Source organism: Lagenorhynchus albirostris, chromosome 6, assembly GCF_949774975.1.
Source record: "Lagenorhynchus albirostris chromosome 6, mLagAlb1.1, whole genome shotgun sequence".
NCBI lineage: Eukaryota > Metazoa > Chordata > Mammalia > Artiodactyla > Delphinidae > Lagenorhynchus > Lagenorhynchus albirostris.
This window is the reverse complement of record NC_083100.1, coordinates 66014512-66030315: the sequence shown is the minus strand read 5'-3', so window position 1 is coordinate 66030315 and position 15804 is coordinate 66014512. Positions and strand designations below refer to the sequence as shown.

The following is a 15804-nucleotide window of genomic DNA, read 5'->3' as shown; positions in this document are numbered from 1 at the left end:
TTGGCCAAAACGGGAGGAAAGAGAGCTCCAGGCAGGGAGAATGACGCTTACAGAGACCTAGAGGCAGGAGGAACTTGGCAATTAAAAAAATGGCTAATACAACTAGAACAGAGAGTGATGATGCGAGAGGTGTGCTCTGGGCAGGAACTAAATCATGCCAGGCCTTTAGGCCACGTTAAGGAGTTTGACTTATCCTGTTAAGCAGGGGGTAACAAGACCAAATATTTTGAGAAGATCCCTCTGGGTGCAGTGTGAAGAATCAATTAGAAAGATTCATATAGGCAACAGGGAGGACCTTGCGAAAGTCCAGGCAAAAGATGATGGTAGTGCTAGGAATAGAAAAAAGTAAATGGATTTGAGAAATATTAATTAAGAGGTAAAATTGACAGAACTTGGAGAAGGGAGACTCCTAAGAAGGAACCTTTTGCCTTTTTTTTTGGTCTAGTCTAATTAAATTATATTCTTCAGGTAAAAGCTGACCTCCTAAACTTCTCACCAATACTAATGTACTCAATTGTAGAATATTTGCAAATAAAAGCTGTAAGACATTTCAATCACAAAGTTAACTTTTCACTTCTAAATGGTAAAATCCAGATCTTGGAACAGAGGCGCAGAAATAACATCACAAAGGAATGAGATGGAAATAACAGCAACCTAAATTAAATAGCCTAATTAATTAAGTACAGTGAAACAAGTTTCCTACTTCCCAGTTTCTGCAGTTGCTGTCCATAAAAAAGGCAAATATACTGCTGCCCAATGCCTCTCCCCTTCCTGTGCCACTTTTACTCTAATATTTTTACTCTACAATAGTCTTAGAGGAAAGAGAAATTTTACATGCTCCGCAAATAATCTACAAGTTGTGTGTGTGTACACAGGTGAAAAAGCAGACTGTATTATATCACATATGTAAGTCACATGATAAAAGGATACCTCACCCAGCTCAGGTGTATGTGGAGGAATGTTGGTTGGGTTGTTCAGTGTCCTCAATGAGGTGAGACCTCAGTTGACTCTTAAGAACCGGAAAAAGTTATAGAAATAAAGATAAGAGGAAAGGAGCTCTCAGTGGTGGAGAGTAACAACAATAGAAAAAAACAATGAAATCTGTTGCCGGAATAAAAAATTTTGGTTTACGGAGTATAAATCCGTAGTTCAACAAGGGTCATATACTGTGGGACCATTTTAAGGGCCATAGGTTCTCTATTCTGTGAGCTATGAAAAGTCACTACATGACTTGAAGTAGAGGAGAGAGAAGTTCAGGTTTACATTTTTAAAGAGATCCATCACCTCAGGGGTTCTGCTGAGGATGGATTCAAGCTTAATACTATCCACTGAGATATCAGGTAGCAGGTGACCGTGGTACCAAAGTCAAAAGTTGATGAAACCCTGAACTAGGGCAGTAGAAGTAGGAGAGGAATTTGTGAAAATAGGTGGAAAACCTTGAGCAGATCCGGTGATCTGATAGTTGTAGAAGTTAAGAAAAGAGTAAAAAATGACCTCTGGATTTCTGGCATGATACCTGGATGGTAGTACAGATCCATTACCCATTCTCCAACATCCCAGGAGCCTAATGTGTTTCAAAATTCAGAATATTTTGGATGTTAGAAAGGAGATATCGTTTACATGCCCAATATAACAGTGTACCCCCCAGCAGGGCCTGGGACGGTACCATGTAATCAAACACAGAACTATTTCTGCAGTAAGACACATCCTCCAAGCAGAGTAGATGATAAATAGCTTCCTGACAGTTCTCGCAGGTTTTACAGCAAATGCATTCAAGTTTTGCTGAAAACTGAGTTAACCAAAAAAATTTTTGCTATCAGAGATTTTTTGGTTTTGGAATTGTGGATAAGAAACGGTAAATGTACTAATACTCATAAATAAAATACAGGAAGTAAAACATTGTTTTTTGTTGTGGTTGTTGCTGTTTTGATGCGATAGAGTTTCTGGTTTACAAATGTAAAATCTCAGGTAATTATGACATCTTAAAGATGTCCAGCAGGCAACAGGATAGATGAGATGAGCAAACTAGTTTGGGCAGTTTGAAACAATTATAGGGAAAAAAGTGTAGCTGGGAAAATAATCTCTATTTAGTGCCAAAAAATATGAGCCCAACCTAGAGAATGACTGAAGGAGACTTCATCTAATTGCCAGTAGTCACTAATGACCTAGAATTCAGAGCCCTACTTGTCTCTGCTTTGCCATAAGTTAATGCACTTTGGTCTTTTGCCTTTGCTGGCATTGATTTGAATTCATTGTTGCTATTGGCAGTATATTAATTGTGTTAAGATTACCCAAATCATATAAAACTAATTATTCTGATACTAACTAGATGCATAATTAGATAGGTGATTGAAAATACTTCCTTCTCAATTTTATAATCATAAAAGATCTGGCATACCAAATGTATTTTTACACTTTATGGACCAGAAAATTGAATATGTCTGAAGATGATTTGGGCATTGATCATTTCCAAAATATTAAATACATCAATATTTTCTTTTGGAGAAAAATTCCTTTTACCAGGAATCTGAAGGCATGTTAAAATTAAAAGCTTCTATGGAAGGCGTAATCATCCAATCAGAGCTTCCAAGCCTACATCCCTACAGGTCCTAGGGATCTAATTTCTTAATTTCTCAATCTTTTTTGGGGAGTGAGTGGTATGATTCCCACAATATGTCTCATATTTGTCTCATTGTGAAAGAAAAATATATATTAACAGACTACAAACCAAGTAATAAACTTGCCTGTTTAATGATTTTTTTCAGACTCCACCCAGCATTATAACTCACCCATAAAATTTAGAACTTATAATAGAGCTGGACAGAATTCTTTTTCTCTCTCAAACTTTCACTTGATAATATTTGGTATTATCAAGATTATACTTGGTAACTTCAATAGTTACCATCAAAATCCCTTCAGAAAAACCTTTTCAGTTTTTTCTATCCCCAAAATACTACAGTATGCTGAGAAGCCATTTAAGATACAATAATGTACAATAAGATTTCACACAGTTCTTAATGTTTGAGAGTTTTAGTCTAGCACCAGATCCTAGAGTCTCAAGCCCTCCAATAAATGTTTAATAAGGATTATAGTATAATTTTATATATTTTTAAAAGTACAGTTTGATTTTCTATTCTGTGAATGCATGTGTGTGTGTGTGTGTGTGTGTGTGTGTGTGTATGTGTGTGTGTGTAAGACACAGTAAACTGGTAGAAAAATCAGCCTTAAAAAAAATGTAAATTCAATAGGATACCGCTATTTTTATTGTAGGTTCCAGCCCATTGTGGTCAGAAAATCGATGAAAATCAATGTAGTGTTTTAAGACCAACGTTTTTTAAAAGTAAATAATAGAGAACATCCATGCTGTAGGATTAAGTATTGTTTTGTAAACCTTGTTTCATTTATATGCACACATACTTCAGTGTATTGTGTTGAGGAATAGAATGCATTTCTAAGGATTGCAGTCCAAAACAAAAAACAGTTTAAAAAACACTGATGTTAAGGAAGAGTGCTTGCCAACCAAAAATCTAGAGTGTTGCAAATGGAAGGATGACCCTGGGTTGCTGCCTCATAAAATATATTTTAAGCCAATATAATAAAAGATCAGAAGACTAAATTATGTTGTCCGAGTTGACTCAAAAAATTAACTGTGGCTCTGAAATACCAAGAAAGGATTAAAAATCTCAGTCCACATGGCATCTTCAATACACATGTGATCCACAATGACAGGTGAAGAATTATGGCCTCAATCTCCCTGGAGTCAGGCATCATCTGGACAAGTAGAAGTTAGGGTAAATCAGAGCTGGACAAAGAACAATTGACTATTCTGTAATTACAAAGGCCTTACAAACTATATGAGACACAACAAGGTAAAAATCTTATGATAAATGAGAATGTAGGTGGTGAAAAGTACAGATAACATGAGTCATGAGTCAAGCCACTCAAATAATAATGCCATGTCTACCACTAACTTGCTGGGTGAACTGAAGTTAGAATATCTCTCTCAGCTCCAGTTTATCACAAACTGGATGGGTTGACCAGACATCCAAAGTGAGAAGGGGATCCTAAGAATGCTAGGGCTAGAAGAGATTCCTGATTTAAGTCCTCATTATCTTAATCTAGGGGAGTATTATTTTTCCTATTTTACAGATAGTTTAACTGAGACACCCTGTTACTCTAGCTAATGCAAATATGTTACATTTCTCCCTAAAATTAAGGGTAAAGATAATCTAATAACATCTGGCCCAATAATCAGTGAAGATTAAATTAATACCCTACACTCAGAGAGCAATACCTACATCTAATTTTTAAATAGTATTTAGCACATATATCTCTCCATATGGAGACAAGATTAAGAGGACAGGTGAGGCTCTTTTAAGAAAAACAGAAAGCACTGGTTAAAGGTATCATAAATAATTATGTCCTATTGTGCTGCGGTTGACTTTTTAACTTTGCACCTTTAAAAAAAACAACTCTATGTGTTTCCTACAGCATTTTATGTTAAGTGTGCAATTTAAAATATATTTTTTAAAATTAGCAAAGATAGAACTAAACAAATATAGGCAGTGAGATTGCCATTTATTATTAAAATTTCTATGTAAAAATGTTAGTTAAAGCATTGCAAAAAGAAAGATGCTTGGTACAAACTCTTCAGAATGTTTTAACTAATATGTATGCTAGACTTCAGATATTAAAAGTTAAATTTAAAGAAGTCTATTTGTAGGGTATGACTTTAACCTCATGTATTTTAGACAAAAACTCAAAGAAAAATTTACACAGTAAAAGAAGCAACAGATTTTCCCACAACCAGAAATTCTCAAATAAATGAATTTTTAACAATACAATTTGAATTTAAATGTCTTCATTATGTAGTATAACTTTTACAGCAAGTTATGTTCACTTAATAAGGTTTTCTGAAAGCCAGAGAAATTGGTAACTCCTTGGAGTTCTAAAAACAGAAATAGTTATTTGATAAATTTGAAGTGAGGTGTTTGGGTGAATATTTGAAAGAGAAGGAAGTGCTTTGATGGGCTTTGAAAGAAAAGGAAATAAAGTCTAAGGTAAGCACCAGTTTCACCCTCAATTCTTAGGCTTCAGAAAAGCCTAATTAGGCAGGGAAAGGAATTTGGGCCTGGCACACCCAGGTTCAGACGTGGCAGGTTCCTGAAACAAAGTTTTTTTGAACCTTTGACTCATATGCCACAGGCAGACCAAAGCCGCGATAGGCAGGTCGTTTAGTCAACAGGTCCTTCAACGCGATGGTGTGCGGTTGGTGAGTGGCAGTTAGATTTCCTCCTGCCACGAAGAAAATAACTTCTCGATCAAACCGGAAAGTGGGCGCAGCTCTGGCTTAGGGAGCGCACCCGGAAAAGTACAGAGACCAGAAAAAAAGAAAAGAGAGAGAGAGAGAGAGAAGGATGTCCGCGTCCCGACCGCAGAGCGCCTTCCAAACCACTCGGAAACCATTTGAACGGCTCGGGCGGCCGCGGTTTCCAGCCTAGGACGGTCTGGGGTCCGGCTGGGAAAGTTGCCGGGCCAAGCCGTGCCCTTCTCGTCGCGGGTTCGCCCCTCCGGCCCCCGCACCGGGGCGGCAGGAGACCAGCAACCTGTGAGCCCGAGAGGAGCCCGCAGCCTCGCGCCCGGCCCTGCCCCTCCCACCCCCCACTAGGCCACCCTCGCAGGGACCAGCTCGGGGCCCCCAGGACTTCGGCCCGGGTCCGGCTCCTCTGAAGCCTCCTTACAGAGACCGACAGGGGGCACTGCGAGTGACAGGCAGGACAGGGCAACCCCCGGAGCGCCACCTCCTCCCCGGTCTCGGGAGTCCCTTTCGGCCTCTCCCGAGGGCCAACTGAAACATCGCTCTCGAGACCATCTCCAACCGGCCACCGGGACCTTCCTCGTCTCTCCGCCAAGTGAGCCCCCGCGTCTGTCCGACCCCTCCCCCGCCCCCCACACACACACCTCCGACGCTGCCCAGGGGCAACGGGTCCCCCGCCCCGACCCGAGCGCCGGCCCGCCGAGTTACCTGGCGGGTGGGCAGGGCAAGGCGGCGGGAAGCGGCGGCCGGGCGGGCGCTGGACGTGGGCCGGGCGCCAGGTGCAGGTGGCGGCGGCGGCGGTGGCGGCTCCGGTGGCTGTAGCTACAGTTGCCGATTAGTCCAGCTCCTCCTCCGCCGCCGCCTCCTGCCTTCCCGCGGGGCCTCCGGCGTTGCCAGGGAGAGGCCGAACCGAGGCTCGGCTTCCTCTCGGAGTCTCCCAGGTGAGCTCCAGCCTGCGACGTCGGCAGGGGCGAGGCCCCCGTCCCGCGCGTGCGCGCCAGCCTCCCGCCCCGCCCAAGCCCTACCTGAGCGCTCCAGGTGAGGACCGAGGACTGCGCGCGGGGCAAGGGCGCCGTCCCAGGCCGGGCGCGGCCGCTGCGCGGCTCCTCTCTCCGCGGGAGGCGAGGCTGGTTCTCGGCGCGAGGCGAGTCTCAGCCCGTCTGCCCTGGGGAGTCCTGCTCTGACCTGGTGGTAGGGGTCACCTTGTAACCAGAACACGGTCTACGTCCTTAGGGAACCAGAGAGTCTAGATTTCCCTCACATACACTTCCCTTCCTCTGCGTTTTGCCAAAATGAAGGGGTGCGCTGCCCGGAGATCCGGGGGCCCCGTGCCTCCGAGGACCACCTCATGACGGCAGCAGTGGTTGGCTCGTAGGGTTTCCACGAGCAGGGTTCAGCAGCGTCTGTCACCACTTAGGTTCGTGAGCTATTGGGTGAGCCTCCTTCCCATGCAGTCTTGATTTCATCACTTGACTCACTTCAGCGCAGCTAGTGGTTTCCGTTTCTGCAAGCGCGCGCTCTGGTAGGGGCGCCTCACGTCCAAAGGAGGAGCCTCCCTCTTCCAAAGAAGAGCCTCTGGTATTTGGCAGAGCCTCGCGAATTTGGGGCGCACCACCCCTTCCTGAGTTGCTATCGAAAGGCAAACCAATTCCCAGATGAGAGGGAAAGCAGCGACAATAGAGAAAAACCCGCTGTCCTTGTTTGAAAAGACACTGTGGTTTCCTAGAGAGGGCTTACTTCTCCTGGTGGTGTGCTTAAACCCAACATCTATTGGCAAGGTGAGAACGCAGACTCTAGGGAGATGGTGGGGTTTGCCCTTGTTTCTAAGACAAAAAAAAATTTAATTCCTTTCTGTTTGTCTTCCTTCTGCTGTTCTGAACAAACATTGACACACTCGAAACCAGGACTTAAAATGACCTTTCTACTTTCCTATGAACTTATTCATTTATTTGGCTCTATCTTCAATGTTCACAGGAATATAAATACGAAAAGAGCTGCAGATGCTTTAGTGGCATGCTTAATTACATGTTGGCAGATTGTCCATAAAGTTTGCCTGTGGCCTTCCTCCTGTATTTTGACACATACTCTTATGGTTCCCATTTATTGGTATATTAGTGTTATGTGTGACCTAAAGTTAAGGTTTGGAAATACTGGTTAGTACAGTATCAACAGGTGTAGCTTTAGGACTCAGCTAGTCTGACATTGGTTTTAGCATCCACAGTACTATTTTATATTATACTCATGAATTGGATTTAAAACTTTAGTTAGTTGTTTGTTTTGTATATTATGGTTACTTTGCAAGCATCAAGGAAGCATCATATTGCAAGCATCAATATGTTTATGACACTTTAATATCAGTACTTACCTGCAATTTTTAAGCTCTCCCCCTCTTCCCCCCAAAAGTTCAGGAGCTACTTATGTGCATTACCATACCAACTAGATAATATTTGTCCTTAGAGCCGTAGCTAAACACTACCTAAATTCTACACCACCCTCCCCCTCCTTAAAAATATTCTGCCACTTTTTTTGTTGTTTGCTTTTAAATGGAGATTAGAGTGTTAGTCTTTGGGAAATTTGAGAGAAATCTTAAATGTATAACCAAGGAGTATCTGTATCTCTTGTTTTGTACTACTCATCCCTAAATGAAGCAGGAGCCAAAGCCTATCAGATTTTTGATGTCCCACCAAGCAAAGAGCCAGAATTTTCACTGACAGAGCAGAACAGAGCAGGTGAATATAGAATAGCAATCTGGAATCCAAGGACTGAAATGCATTGACAGCAAGACTAGTAAAGCCAAATAATAACTGAAAAGAGAAGCTAGGGGAGACCTATAAAAAGAGAGAACAAGCAAATAGGACCAAAATGCTGCATGAGTGAAAAAAGAACAGGAAAAAATATAAAAATCAGAAATTACTAAAAATTGACAGTCAGTTTTATGATGAAGACAGATAATTTAAATAAGGAAAACAATATTTCTGTGTCTGGCATACCTATTAGCATTATGTCTGAAAGCAAAGTCTTAAAATTAATGAAAGTTACTTACTTAATAATAAAATTAAAATGCTGCAGGCCCAGAGAAAAATATTGTCATGCTAAAATGTTTAATGTCCTAAATGCAATCAGTTGAAAGTATCATCCTATTCAAAATTATGGAATAGAGAATTTGTTTTATAAAGGGGAAATTAGTATTTCATCATAAAATAGAATCCAGGAGACTCAGTGTAGACATGCTTCTCAGAAACAAGCTTATTTTAATACTACATGCTTGGCATAAAATGGCAGTTAAGATAGAAAACCAAACAGATTTTATACAGGAAGGAAGACAGACATTCTCTCTCCCCCCGGCCCCCCGCAGGAAAACACACACACACACACACACACACACACACACACACACAGGACTAACCACAAATGCTCGTTTATATGGATTTAAAATAATACTCACTGTTTAATCATTTCTGTTAACATGTAAATTAATGCCAAGACCAGTATCTGACACTTAGTAGGTACTCAATAAATATTTGTTAAATGAATAAATAGATCCATTAAATACCATGAAAAAAACAATATGCAGGGTGTCTTGAGCAGAGTACAAGTCTAATGACTTAAACAGTATGGAGAAATAATCTGGGCAAGTAAGAGTAATGGACTAGGAATCTGAGGGCCAAGCTTCTAATAACAGTAGTTACCAGTTATCATATACTTATGTTTCAAAAGGCGCTATGCAAAGAAACTTACACTCCTATGAGTTACTTCTGGGCTTACATTTTCTCTTCCACAAAATAAGATAATGGTATAATGTGATTGCCAATTCCTTTACACACTGATTCATGTAAATGCCATGATAATTGTCAGGGGAAAAAAAAAAACCTCTAGGTAAAGGAATAGTAATGGAAAACAAATATGAAGGTATGTAAATTACTTGAGATTGAAATTTTAATTCAAAAAATTATAATATATAATGTAACTAGTGAAATTGTTCAGATTCACTAAGTCCAACTTTAAATGTTTTGGATTTGTTAATTGTTTAATTTATGGTCACCCGGGGTTTAGCAACTTTAGTTTGAAATATACTGCCTTGATTTAACTTTTAAAAACAATTTTGCCTTATGTGGGAACTGGAGTCTCCAGTTCAGGATCTCAAAGTCAAATTGAGAGTTTTGGCTCAAAGACTAAACAGATTGAAATAATTTCTACTAAAAGAATTGAAAGGCTATTGATTTAAAAGGAGAATGATGCTGGTATCATGATGAAGAGCCACAAATATGTGGGTATTTTTTTTTAAATAATGATTCAGCATAATTCTACATTGTGCTTAAAATATTATGAGTGAAAACATAGATAGATTATTTTTAGTATGGACTCTCTTGGACATTGTCTTGTATGAAGTTTACTTATGATTTTTTTCCCCTGTAGGCTATCATCAGCACAACCATCTGGGACTTTCCAAGATGTACAAATTTCTATGACGGCACTATTGCCTTAAACTGCAACAGAATTATGTCTTGTTAATCTTGTATCCTTAATGCTTGGCACATAGTAGGTGCTCAATAAATATTTGATGAAATGGATTAAGTAGAGTGCAGAGTTTCAAGCTTTTAAGCATTAGCATAAGAGAAAAAAAAATACTATGCTGAGTCAGGCTATATTCAATCTAGCCAGCTCTAAATTCTGACAGTGGCACCAAAGGATATTCTGTGGGAAAAGATGGGGACAGTCATGCATGATGTTGACCTCAGAGAAGTACTCCAGGTATCCCTGACTCACTTTTTTCCTCAACTTATCTCTCTATTGTCTGTAAAATGATTGGTTAAACTGTAAAGCAATTCATGTTCATTATAGAAAAATCAAAAAATGCAGGCGGGGGCTTCCCTGGTGGCGCAGTGGTTGAGAGTCTGCCTGCTAATGCTGGGGACATGGGTTCGAGCCCTGGTCTGGGAAGATCCCACATGCCACGGAGCAAGTAGGCCCGTGAGCCACAACTACTGAGCCTGCGCGTCTGGAGCCTGTGCTCCGCAACAGGAGAGGCCGCGGTAGTCAGAGGCCCGCGCACCGCGATGAAGACTGGCCCCCGCTTGCCACAACTAGAGAAAGCCCTCGCACAGAAACGAAGACCCAACACAGCCAAAAATAAATAAATTAATTAATTAAAAAAAAATGCAGGCGAATTTTGAAACATACAAAATTTCTCCCATAAGGATAAATCAGTACTAACTACCAGACCCTTTTCTGTTATATATCTTTCCAGATATCTTTTTTTATTGGAAAAAGTTGGGGGGAGAGGAATGTGAGATATGAAGGGAGACAGAGACATGTTTTTAAAATAAAAAGTATATCATTTGGGGGTCTTGTTTTGTATCCAAAGTTTTCTACTTAACATATATTTCCACATCAATAAATTCACTTTTTTACAGATTATTTTTAAATTACTGCATGGTTTCTTTTTGTATAGATGTGTTTAATCAGTCATTTATTATGGATAATAAAGATTGTCTCCAAATTTTGCTATTGCAAACCATCCTGTGATGATCAAGCTCTTCATCTGTTGAACCATTTGTAATGATTTCCTTCTGACTTTTATTAAGCCACTTTGTATCAATCATTCAAGATCCTAAACAATGATGATATCACTAGAAGAATCATATCACAAAGATAAACAGTAAAAAAATAAACAATTTAGCATTTTCTATTTGTAAGAATCTTAGTTACCAAACTTTTATGTAAAGGATGTTCATTATGATTAAAACCTTATTACTTCAGAAATATGGAAGTAGAGTGCCCCCTTATTTTAGAAAAGTCAGATCTTTTACCATCTTCTGATCATGCCACACTCAGCTTCCCACCTCTGAAAATCCATATATCTTTTGATACAATATTCTTCCCTCTCTTCACTTCTCCAAAACCTCTTTAGCCCAGCTGAAGACCCTAGTCTCCTACAGAGACTCCAAGATCAGCCCAAATCACCTTGATACTTTTAAATTCCAGTGCAATGGCATAAAATAAACTACCCTCCTCCCTTGGTCCCTACCCTCGCCTTACTCCAGTATCATGAAGAGAGAATTGTGGAGAGACACTACCTGGGCGTGGTATCATTTATTGCCAAATAGGTTATGAAATTTGTTAAATAACTTAAATCATAGAAGACAGGGATGCTCTTTTAGCATAATAGGTCTAAGGTATTATACCAAAAGAAATAACATCATTGTAGTTAAGTTAAAGAGAGAAATATTGATTTTTTCATGCATACTAGAAGGAAAACTTTGAAGGAAATTATATTTTTCAGTGGCTTTGTTTTTAATTGATTAACAGAAAAGTCATTTGCTCCTTCCCAACATCTAATCACAGAATAAGAATGCACCTGTTCTCTATTCCCAAGGGAGTCAGCAGACAGACCACAGCCCACTCCTCCCCTCTGCAAAGCTTCAAGAATAGGCGTCCCTGACAAGCAGCTGACATTTGCAGCCACACACACAAAATCACTGCTAGGGAAGGAAATGTGCTTATTTCTGTTAGAAGAGTTGATGGACCACAGAGAAAAGGGGAGGGGAGAAGGAGATATTGCAAAAAGGGGTTAAAGGGCTTAGAAATGATAAAGAAGGAGAAGAGTAGAGCACAAAGGACTCATTCATGTGGGACATCCTCTGAAGGCTTAAGAGCAGTCTTGGGAACACATCCCTTCCAAGGCCTGGTAATGTGGCTTCACTCCTGGGATTGAATAGGGAGCAAAGGAGGTAAACTAGGAACGACATCCAATTTCTTTCCCTCTTCCCTTCTCCCCCCACTGCAAACTCTATGCAGCTTTGTAATAACTACCTAAATCCTGTGGGAAAGACCTTAGCCTTCATCAAGATCCAGTGCATATTTGATTCACACTAAGATGATATTCAGCTGGGCCTCTACTAGCCTAAACAGTGTTTTGTGTGAATTAGAAAATGTCACTAATAGGCAGAGGGAGTTCATGGGCTCATGGCTTGGCAAGGGGATGACCCCATCCTCCCAGTAGATATAAATTCTCTCCAAGTCATCCAGCTGGCTGAATGGAGCCCAGAATGCATTTCAGCCCTACTTGTCCTTTGACAGGATACCTTTATGCAGGCAGGGCACAGCACACACAACCTTGTGTCCACCAGGTAAAGCCTGTTTCCTCACCCTTTGCATATGGAGTGTTCTGCCACCTGTGTTGACCAATAGAATATGGTGGAGGTAATGTTATGTGACTTCCAAGGCCAGGCCTTAAGAGACTTTTTACCTTTTGTGTTTAGCCTCTTGGAATGTTGCTATGCCATGAAGAAGCCCAGGGTGAAAGACCATGGAGAGAGGCCCAGCTGTCCCAGATGCTCAGCTGAGCTCAGACCCCAGCCGACCACCCGTTGAATGCAACTTTGTGACTGAGCCCAGGCAGATAACAGCAGAAGAACCATCTGGCCAACCCAGTAAATCATGAGAAGTATTAATTTGTTGTTGTTTTAAGCCACTACGTTTGGGGGAGTTTTTTAAGTTATTTAACAGTTTCATCTAAATTTGATCTCTCAACAGGAACAAGCACCTTTTATACTTCTGCTCCCTTTGTACTCTCCCAGTTCATACAGAGAAAACTTTTGAAATGCAAAGGTTTGGATTTATTGGAATTTTGAAGTCTAAACCTTGAATGCACAAAACATATGCCATAAACCTTATATTTTGAAGAATATGTGCTCAGTTGGAGCTAGTTTTCTCTTCCCAACCCAAATCTTAGTAAAATGTGTGCAGAATGAGGAAAGAGAAGATAGGCGAGGTGGGCTGGGGGTGAGGGCATTGGGAAAATGCCTGAGAAGAAGCCCTGTAACCTGGCTGAACAGAAATGCCATATTGCACCATTCACAGAATGGTGTGCAGAATAAGATGTGCAGAAATGCAAACTTGACGCTAAAAGCCAGACTGGTGAGGCGACTCTGAGAGCAGAAAAGAAGCTGGCTTCATAGACCCTAACCCGGAGAACAGAAAGACCCCCAAGTTTATTCCTTGCCTAATGTTCAGTAAGAACAGAAACACTTCTAAAAGGCATCTTGAGGCAGACGGGCCTGGTACAGCCCCAAAGCCCTCTTGGGCCCCAGGAAGACTCAGGGAGGCCCCAAAATGTTTTTCAATATAAGTAAGAATAGATGTGAGAAAGAAATTACCCTTAGGTATAGATATGGAGAAATAATTTTACATTAAGTTTGTTGTATATCTGATTCTGTCTTCAGAGCTAGCACCCACTGCAAGGCCTTCCATAGTAATAAGCACAAAATGATGCAAAAGAAATCTATATTGAATGTTCAGCCTCCATGGGATTTTCTTTGGTCTCTTATCTTACAAAAGCTCATTCTGTCATTGCCATTTCATATAGAAAGTATGTTATTCACAACTCATGTCTTCTGTAAGCTTTCTTCAATGAAGATGGTAATGATAATACACATTCCTTTTTAGTTCCATCCCTTCCCTCCACGGTAAGTTTTTCCATTCCCTGAGACACCATTTCTCTCCCTTATCCCAAACCCCTCAAATGAAAAAGAATGATGGATAGGAAAACATGTATGACGTTAGTGGGAGGAGACAGTAGGGCAGGAATCCAGAAGTCTGTGGTTTATGTCACAAAAAAACACTGGTAAGTGCTTTGGATGATAAGGATTTTACTTCCTACTTTGACCTGTGATGTGGGGCAGGGAGAACATTTACTGAGTAATATCTTTGTACCAGGAATTATTCCTGCATTATCTAATTTAGTCTCCATAAAAATCCCTGTCATCTTTCAGGTGAGGAGATCTCAGTAAATAGCTCAAAGATGCACAGCTGATAGAGCTGGAATGTAAAAGCAGGTCTGTCAGACCCAAATACCTGTGTTCTATAAAATACATTATGTCAGAGAAGTTGTAAAATCATTTTGCCTTGAATCCAAGGGTGAATAATTTGGCATCTTCAGCTTGTCTTTAAGCATTTGTTGACAATTTCTATTTTCACAGTTTCTATTCCATTCATGTAATGATAACATGTGGAAAAATTAAGCAGTAAGACTTTTTTTCACATATAAATCTTAAAATATCTTCAAATATAATAAAACCAAAATTGTTAATTTTGTTTCATATGAATCTTTCTTTAAATATAAGATTCTGGGGCTTCCCTGGTGGTGCAGTGGTTGACAGTCTGCCTGCCGATGCAGGGGACACGGGTTCGAGCCCTGGTCTGGGAAGATCCCACATGCTGCGGAGCAACTGGGCCCGTGAGCCACAACTGCTGAGCCTGCGCGTCTGAAGCCTGTGCTCCACAACAAGAGGCCACGATAGTGAGAGGCCGGCGCTCCGCAATGAAGAGTGGCCCCCACTTGCCGCAACTGGAAAAAGCCCTCGCACAGAAACGAAGACCCAACACAGCCAAAAATAAATAAATAAATAAATAAATAAAAATGAATATCTGCTTAAAATAAATAAAAAGATGCTATGAAACAATGTCATACCAAAAAGCAAACACACTGATTTCTACAATCAAAACATTGAGGATTGCAGGATCCTCTAGATAACTCAGGAGGATAAAAGAAGGTAAAAAACTAACTCAGTACAGTGCTCCATTTAACAATAGGCATATGGGTTGTTCATTTAGTACTTTAAGTACAACAAGGATTTCCCAAAAATGAATTGTTAACATTTTGGTGTGATTGTAAACCGTAAACTGGTAACATATTTTAAAACATAAACAAAATTCTCCAAAGTAATGCTTCATCATATTTAATAGTATAGTTTTATCCATTTAATTATTACTAGAAAAATAGAAATAAAATACCTCCAAATTGATATTTTGACATTAAAAATAAGCGTCTCTTACTTTTAAGTGATACCTATACTTTAGTTGAAAGTGAAATACTTATAAAGACTTTTGGACCCGTTGGTCCAAATCTATCTCTTGACAAAGCAAAAACATAAAGTGAGAAGTACAATAAAGTTCATTAATATAAAAAATGAAATTGTGAGTTTTGTAACTTAATTGTATCGGAGCCCATACAAACACACTAGATAGATGGAATTGCAGTGATGGACTGTGTTTAAGGAATCATTCTAGAAGAGTATAATATAAAACTATTCAGTGAAAAGGTAGAATGAAATAAAAATCCTCAAGCAAAATGTATTTTATAAAATCTCAGTGCATTTTCAAAATAACTTTTCATTTTTAAAGATTGTCCAAAGCAAAAAGTCTTGGGACAGCCTGTCAATTGGTTTTATGGAATTTGACCTTTTGTAGCATCACAGAACATAATGAACTAGACTGACTAGTTTTGCCATTTTTTTTCTTAATAGCATTTAAACACTTCCATAGTCTCATAGAAATCAGGAAATAATGTCCCAGACCACACACAAGTAGATGAATTATAAAGGACTGAAAATTATATGACTTTTAAGATATTTTGCTTAGGTATAATAATGGCAGTAATTGTGTAGCACCTTTTGCTTTTTATTGTTTTTACCAAATATTGAGCA

At 39.9% G+C, this 15804-nt stretch overlaps 1 protein-coding gene and 1 long non-coding RNA gene across 3 annotated transcripts in view; one reads left to right on the top strand and one right to left on the bottom strand.

The window, feature by feature from the left end:
* The window catches only part of GALNT3 (polypeptide N-acetylgalactosaminyltransferase 3), a 45478-nt gene extending 39130 nt beyond the window's left edge, over positions 1-6348 (bottom strand). The window contains exon 1 of one of the 2 annotated variants that reach the window (XM_060151467.1): positions 6026-6348. The gene's annotated coding sequence lies outside the window, so the exon portion shown is untranslated. The remainder of the gene's footprint in view (positions 1-6025) is intronic. The other variant, XM_060151468.1, reaches the window with a different exon arrangement.
* LOC132522331 (uncharacterized) lies at positions 5785-12827 on the top strand. Its single transcript, XR_009541169.1, has 3 exons — positions 5785-5912; positions 9734-10069; positions 12580-12827. It is a non-coding gene; the product is annotated as an uncharacterized LOC132522331 (long non-coding RNA).
* Positions 12828-15804: the final 2977 nt, after the last annotated feature.